Raw genomic sequence first — 6574 nt, forward strand, 5'->3', positions numbered from 1 at the left:
AGGAAGGCGGGAGCTGGCAGGGTGGAGTGGGTTTAATTGGCTTTTAGGGCTGGAAGGACAGAGTTCCAGTGCGCCGCACGCTGCTGTCACACTCCATTAGGCCCACTGGCCGGATAATGAGAGCCAGCACAATCAGCTCCCAGCAGACAGACCAGCCAGCCAGTCAGTCCCCTAGCCAGCCACTGCTACTGCCAAGCACCCTGCCTGCCTGCCTGCCTGCCTGCCCACCCGCCTGCCTGCTCCATCCTACATACACATGCACACACACACACAGTCACACGCACCATCACCTCAGGCAGCCTGCTTGCCATGGCGACCCTGCATCCACCAGCTCCATAGGCAGCTATATCCTCACTACCAGCGGAGATTGGTGGGAGGAGCTATAAGAGGACGTGCACATTGTAATGGCTGGACTGGAATGAATGGAACGGAGTCAAACATTTGTTGGATTTGTTTGATACCGTTTCATTTATTCCATTCCAGCCATTACAATGAGCCTGTCCTCCTATAGCTTGTCCCAGCAGCCTCCTCTGCTCACTACAGCACTACTTTACATTTACTTTGACATACCCTATATGCCCAGGCCTATTCACTCTATTCTGCTGCCCTTCTAGGTGTTAGGAGTGTCAGATCTGATGTCACCTCATCTGAAGGCTTGTGGCCAGTTCATGTATTTGAATAGGGAGACTGGAGAATGTGTGCAGAGGGCCTTACTGTAATGATAAACTCATGACACGGTGTCAGTTTTCACAATGCTATTCCCTGTCCAGTGCATGGTTCTTTGTTTGTCACTATGTGTGATCTTGGCTCTGTTGGTAGGCAGTGTGAAAAGGTGTGAGTTTCAAGACGAGTACTACTTACACTCTCCCTCACTTCCACCGACTTCCTCTCACACTCATACCCTTTTCACCCTCACACCTACTCCCCCTCTTACACTCTCCCCCTCTACGCCAGCTCGCTTCTCCATCTAACACTCCTCCTCCATCCCTCCCTCCCTCCCTTTCTTTACCCTCACCTGAACTAGCTGTCTGTCTCTCACCATCTCAACTCTTAACCCTCTCATCCTCCTATTGGATTTGACCCTGTGTGCTCACCCTTTACCACACACACAGACTCCCTCAGGCAGAGCGGGGGGAAGGAGAGAGGGAAGAAGGAGAGAGGACGAGAGAGGAAGAGAGGGAGGAAGAGAAAAGAACAGGGAGAGCCAAGAGGTCAACATGGTTTCTGTTTGCCTGGCGGTCTCTTTAATTGGGTAAGTGTGGCCCTGCTGCAGCCTGACTGGCACCTCTATGGATAAGCTGTCACCCTGTTGAGCGCTCACTTTGCGCCCATCTCCACACCACGTTTGTTCCCATTGATTTTCCTCACTTCTCTTTGTGTCAACTCACTCACTCGGCCTCTCCTCTCCTCCAATCTGCCCTGCTTTCAAACGTACTCCTCAGTAGCTCCCTTTCAGCTGTCTGTGTCTGCTAGATTACCTACCAAGGAGAGGGACAGTGTGTGCCAGTCTCGTTAACTGGCCAGGGACTCCAGGCTACCTTTTGAGCAGATCATTCACACTGGTTTAGAGTTACTGACTGTTTGACTGGGGTCTACCATGCCAATGGCCTCCCAAGTATACAGCACTAATGATGAGCCGGTCTCTGGACGTAGTAACTGAAACCTTGCCTCCACTATTCTCATCCCTCTATCAGGATCTTAACATCTTTCAACCTGGTGACACACAAGCACGCAGACGGTGTGAGGAATTCATAACCAATGTTGTGGATGGATCGTTATCTTCGACTCCCTCCGTGAGATATTGACTGTTGTGGTCAGATTTCGTCTGCCTCTGGTGTTTGTGTGCAGGCTGCCTGCCTGTGTGGTTAGGCTCTTACTAATAAGGTTTTTCCATTGTGCCAGTGGAGTCCTTAAGACTGTCCCTCGTAAACAAGACCATTAATTTTATTAGCGGTAGGGCTACAGAGATAGAAATGGAGAGAGGGAGAGACTGGGAGAAGTGGGGTTCAGCTGGTCTCCGGCGCTCTAGCAGGACAGCTCACTCTTTTTCCCCGGGAATGGATTATGCGCTGAAAAACAATAAATAAATAAATATATCAATAAATAAAGATGGCTGGGAGGGAAAGCATTAGCAATTTTCCAAATGCTGCGTGCACATACTTATGAATAATGGAGGCGTCCTAAAAGTTGCCAGTGCTCGGGTAAGCACTGTTTGGGGACTGCACATTAGCCTTGCTGTGCTCGTAAATAACAGGCAGGCTTGGATGTGGGTGTGCAGGCCACTGGAGGGAGAGGGGAGAATGTTAACTAGGAGGAGAGGAGAGGAGTGGAGCTCATCCTCCCTCAGCTCATCTCAGGGCAGAGAGGAGAGCAGAACCTCTCACAGAGCCAGGCTCATTACCATTACTTTACCACACACACATACACACACACACCACAAGTGCAAACACACATACACTACAGTGCATTTGGAAAGTATTCAGACCTCTTTCCCTTTCCCACATTTTGTTACAGCCTTATGCTATAATTGATTTTATTCCTCATCAATCTACAAACAATACCCCATAATGACAAAGCGAAAACAGGTTTTTAGAAATGTTTGCAAATTTACTAAGAATAAAAAACATACCTTATTTACATAAGTATTCAGAACCTTTGCTATGAGACTTGAAATTGATCTCAGGTGCATCCTGTTTTCATTGATCATCCTTGAGATGTTTCTACAACAGCATGAGGTCAGCATCATGCTGTTGGCATGTTTTTCAGCTGGAGGCACTGGGAGACTAGTCAGGATCGAGGTAAAGATGAACAGATCAAAGTACAGAGAGGTCCTTGATGAAAACGTGCTCCAGAGCCCTCGGGACCTCAGACTGGGGCGAAGGTTCACCTTCCAACAGGACAACGACCCTAAGCACACAGCTAAGAAAACGCAGGAGTGGCTTCGGGACAAGTCTCTGAATGTCCTTGAGTGGCTCAGCCAGAACCCGGACATGAACCCGATCGAACATCTCTGGAGAGACCTGAAAATAGCTGTGCAGCGACGCTCCCCATCCAACCTGACAGAGCTTGAGAGGATCTGCAGAGAAGATTGGGAGAAAGAATGGGTGTGCCAAGCTTGTAGCGTCATACCCCAAAAATCTCGAGGTTGTAATCGCTGCCAAAGGTGCTTCAACAAAGTACTGATTAAAAGGTCTGAATACTTATGTAAATGTGTTATTTCCGGGGTTTTTTCATACATTTCCAAAAATGTCTAAAAACCTGTTTTTGCTTTGTCGTTATGGGGTATTGTGTGTAGATTGATGAGGGGGGAAAACTATTTAATCAATTTTAGAATAAGGCTGTAAGGTAATAAAATGTGGAAAAAGTCAATGGGTCTGAATTCTTTCCTCATATACTGTATATTTGATTTTGTTTTGATACTTGGAGTTATAGAATCAATATAATATCTTCCCAAAATAAAATTGCGATACTCTCATTTATACATTTTTTCCCACAATCATTAGGCTGTGGTCCGTTGACTTTGTGTGTAGTTTGTTCTATGGCCGGATTTGTCATTCAACCTGCAAATATTTTTTACATTTGTGTGTGTGTGCTCAGTGCGTGTTAGGTTTTAAAGTTTTGTCAGTCTTAACCTCTCAGCTGAGGTGAAACTAGAGTCTGCAGGACAGACAGACAGACAGACAGTCAGCCAGCAGTGTGCCTTATTTTCCAGGCAGGCAGCCATCACTAGTGATTTAAGCATTCCTTCCCTATCACCCTCCCCAATGTCACATTTCACCTCCGGTCACAACACAGTGCCCCTCCCATGTCATGTTCCCCTCACGGCTCTACCATTCACCCTCCCCCTGTTCCATTTCCCCTATGGTAAGGCTACACTTCCATTCTAATGATATGTTCCAATCAAGGTGTTGACATGTGGGACTCTGTGTATTCAAATACTCTGGTACAGGTATTGCAATTCAACACAGTAAGCACTTGTGTCTGCAGGATATGTGGTAAACCACTAGTTCTACATTGAAATGCTATAAACATTCTGTGTGCCCGAAGAAGAAACAAAGACTCCGGGAGGACAGCCCGCATTAGATTTATTGACCTACTCTACTTTTGTCTTGGCATTGATTTTCTCTTTTTAGTGGAAAGACTGATAGATAAATATTGAGTATTTTCTGAGCTGGCTGTCAACTGTGGGCATTCTGTGGCTGATGGCAGATGGAAGGGGATGGAGGGACCTCTTTGTGCTGTTCTGATAGAGTTGGCCGTGAGAGGAGAGGATGGAGGTATAGGTAGGATGAAAGGAACAGGCCGTTAGTCTTTTTAGACTCGCTGATAAGGCAGGGAAATGCCTACAGTACATTGATAGGAATACCAGCATTACCGCTACAGTGTAGGCAGTGTGCTGCCATGTTGATCTCTGCTATGTCTTGGCATAAATGGTTTCGGTTTAGATTCTAGGGTGCTTGCTACTGCACCGGCTCTGTGTGTCAAACATGGTGAACAGTTGCATGCAAACTGTAGTCAAGTAGTTAGCTTAAGTACACGCCAGATCTCCCGGGAGAGGTTATCAATCGTAAAAGTTTTGTTCGCTATCTCGCCAAGACGATAATCAACCGCGAGCAACATAGTCAGTAACATTAACATAAAGCAATTCTCTCCCTTTAATTGCATTGTATTAAACAAATTAGATCACTCATCCAAGTGCGAAGCCGCTTTCTCGTACGATATTAATTACGCAAAAAAGGAGCGGTGACAAAAGTTAAGGATGATAAATAACATCAGAGCTGGTGATTTTTGTCAGCGGTTGTCTGTTATTCATCCTCATTAGCTGTTCCATTTAGCCGCCTGGGTTTTAATGTTGGCATTAATATTAATGTCTCCCTGCTTTGTGTTGACTGTTGTTCTTTAAAGAGAGATGGCTGTGAACAGAGTAGCAGACCCCCCCCATTCATCCAGCTCCGATAAGGCCTTCTCCTCTTGCTGTGATGCTGGATGTTCTCACTGAGAACAAGGCTACTGGCTTATCTTCATCACTGCGCTACTTAGTTGGTTGATGGCGTCTTGTGTGAGGGGAAAATGCTGACTGACTGATACAGGACTGACTTGATGTCCTTCAACTGGCACAGACGTTGTTCCATGTGTCCCTCTCTAACTAGAGCAGCGGCGCCTGGAGTTGACAGAAGTGTGTGTGACGTTGAGCGTGGCCTTTGTCATTTGTCTCACTCTGCCCTTTCTCCCCCCCCCCCCCCGCCTCACAGACCAAAACCTCCTACGGTGTAACCTTACCACTGAGTGTGCCCAGAGCACCCAAAGACAAGTGTGGGTGTATGTTTGTGCCTCTGTGTTTTTTCTGGCTTTGGGCAGTGCTCACTGTCACTTCCCTGACCTTTTCCCTGTCTCAGACTTCCAGCCAAGCTTGAGATCATGGTGGCAGGCAGGGGGAGACAGACACTGGGAAGGTGCTGAGAGGAGAGAGGAGTGGAGACATTCCACTGCAGACCAGGAACTTTCTCTGCACTCCATCTTCTATTCCGTTCTTTCCTCACTCCACTGTTTTTCTTTTCTTCCGTTCCATCCATCGCTTTTCCCCCCCCATGCCTACCAAGGAGATGAAAGCCCAGCGCAATTAGGCTTCTTATCGTTTTAATTAAGAAAGCCACTCGTCCATATCTCCCTCCTCCTCCGCTTGTCCTCCACAACAGTACTGAGACTGGGATGCCAATTCACAAGTATTCTTCAGTGTGTCCTGGTAACACACTTCCAAAAGCCCCCCTTTCCATTTTTATCGGGTTTCTTCTCCAATCACTATTCCCAGTGGTCCCTCATTCCAAACAGACGCTGTTTCTCTCTCCTTATTTTCCCCTTCCTCAAAGACAGAAGGTCACAACAGCCATCGTCAAGTGAGCACCAAGTGTCTCAAAGTCAGCTGAAGTGTGTTTGACTGTACTGTATGTTAGTAATATGTCTGTCTGCTGTGTTGTGTAGACCCCTTTCCCCGCAGACATCATTGAGCAGTAAAGAGGGGTGAAGTGAAAAGCTATGCATATATTCCCCTCCAACCCCATGGCATTCCAGGCATCTGTAGTCATGTAAAACATGTTCTCATTCTACTTTCTATTTACATGAGAACGGGGCTACACGCCTGTGACTAAATTATTCCTGGCTTTTGGGGTTTTCTTCCTTAAAACCGAAGGGAAGGAAGGGGAAACTGTAAATACACTATTACTGATGTTAACACCCATCCAGTTCCTCTCCTCCCCTCGTCCTCCCCTCCTCCCCCGTTGCCCCGGCCTATCAGTGCAGAGCAGTGGTCTGTGAAGAAATTCCCAATATCTAAATTTACACACTGTATCAATCTTGTTTAATAGACTGGAAAGCTTATTGCTCCGACGCGGAGCCGGGAGAGAGGGCAGCGGTGATAAATTGCGGCGTCCCTGCGACAGCCGCCCGTGATGTATAATGAAATATTTATGATTTATCCCGGCTAATAAACTGAAATGAAGTGCGTGATGTATGGGAACAGATGGGCCCTCTATTGATGCTGTGCTCGGCGGAGGCAGGGAGGAGAGAGAGAGAGAGG

At 47.1% G+C, this 6574-nt stretch overlaps 1 pseudogene; it reads left to right on the plus strand.

Annotated features, from left to right (window-relative positions):
* LOC139575949 (malonate--CoA ligase ACSF3, mitochondrial-like) overlaps positions 1-6574 on the plus strand; it is a 35430-nt pseudogene that overhangs the window by 21874 nt on the left and 6982 nt on the right.

Source organism: Salvelinus alpinus, chromosome 5 (genome assembly GCF_045679555.1).
Source record: "Salvelinus alpinus chromosome 5, SLU_Salpinus.1, whole genome shotgun sequence".
NCBI classification, from domain to species: domain Eukaryota; kingdom Metazoa; phylum Chordata; class Actinopteri; order Salmoniformes; family Salmonidae; genus Salvelinus; species Salvelinus alpinus.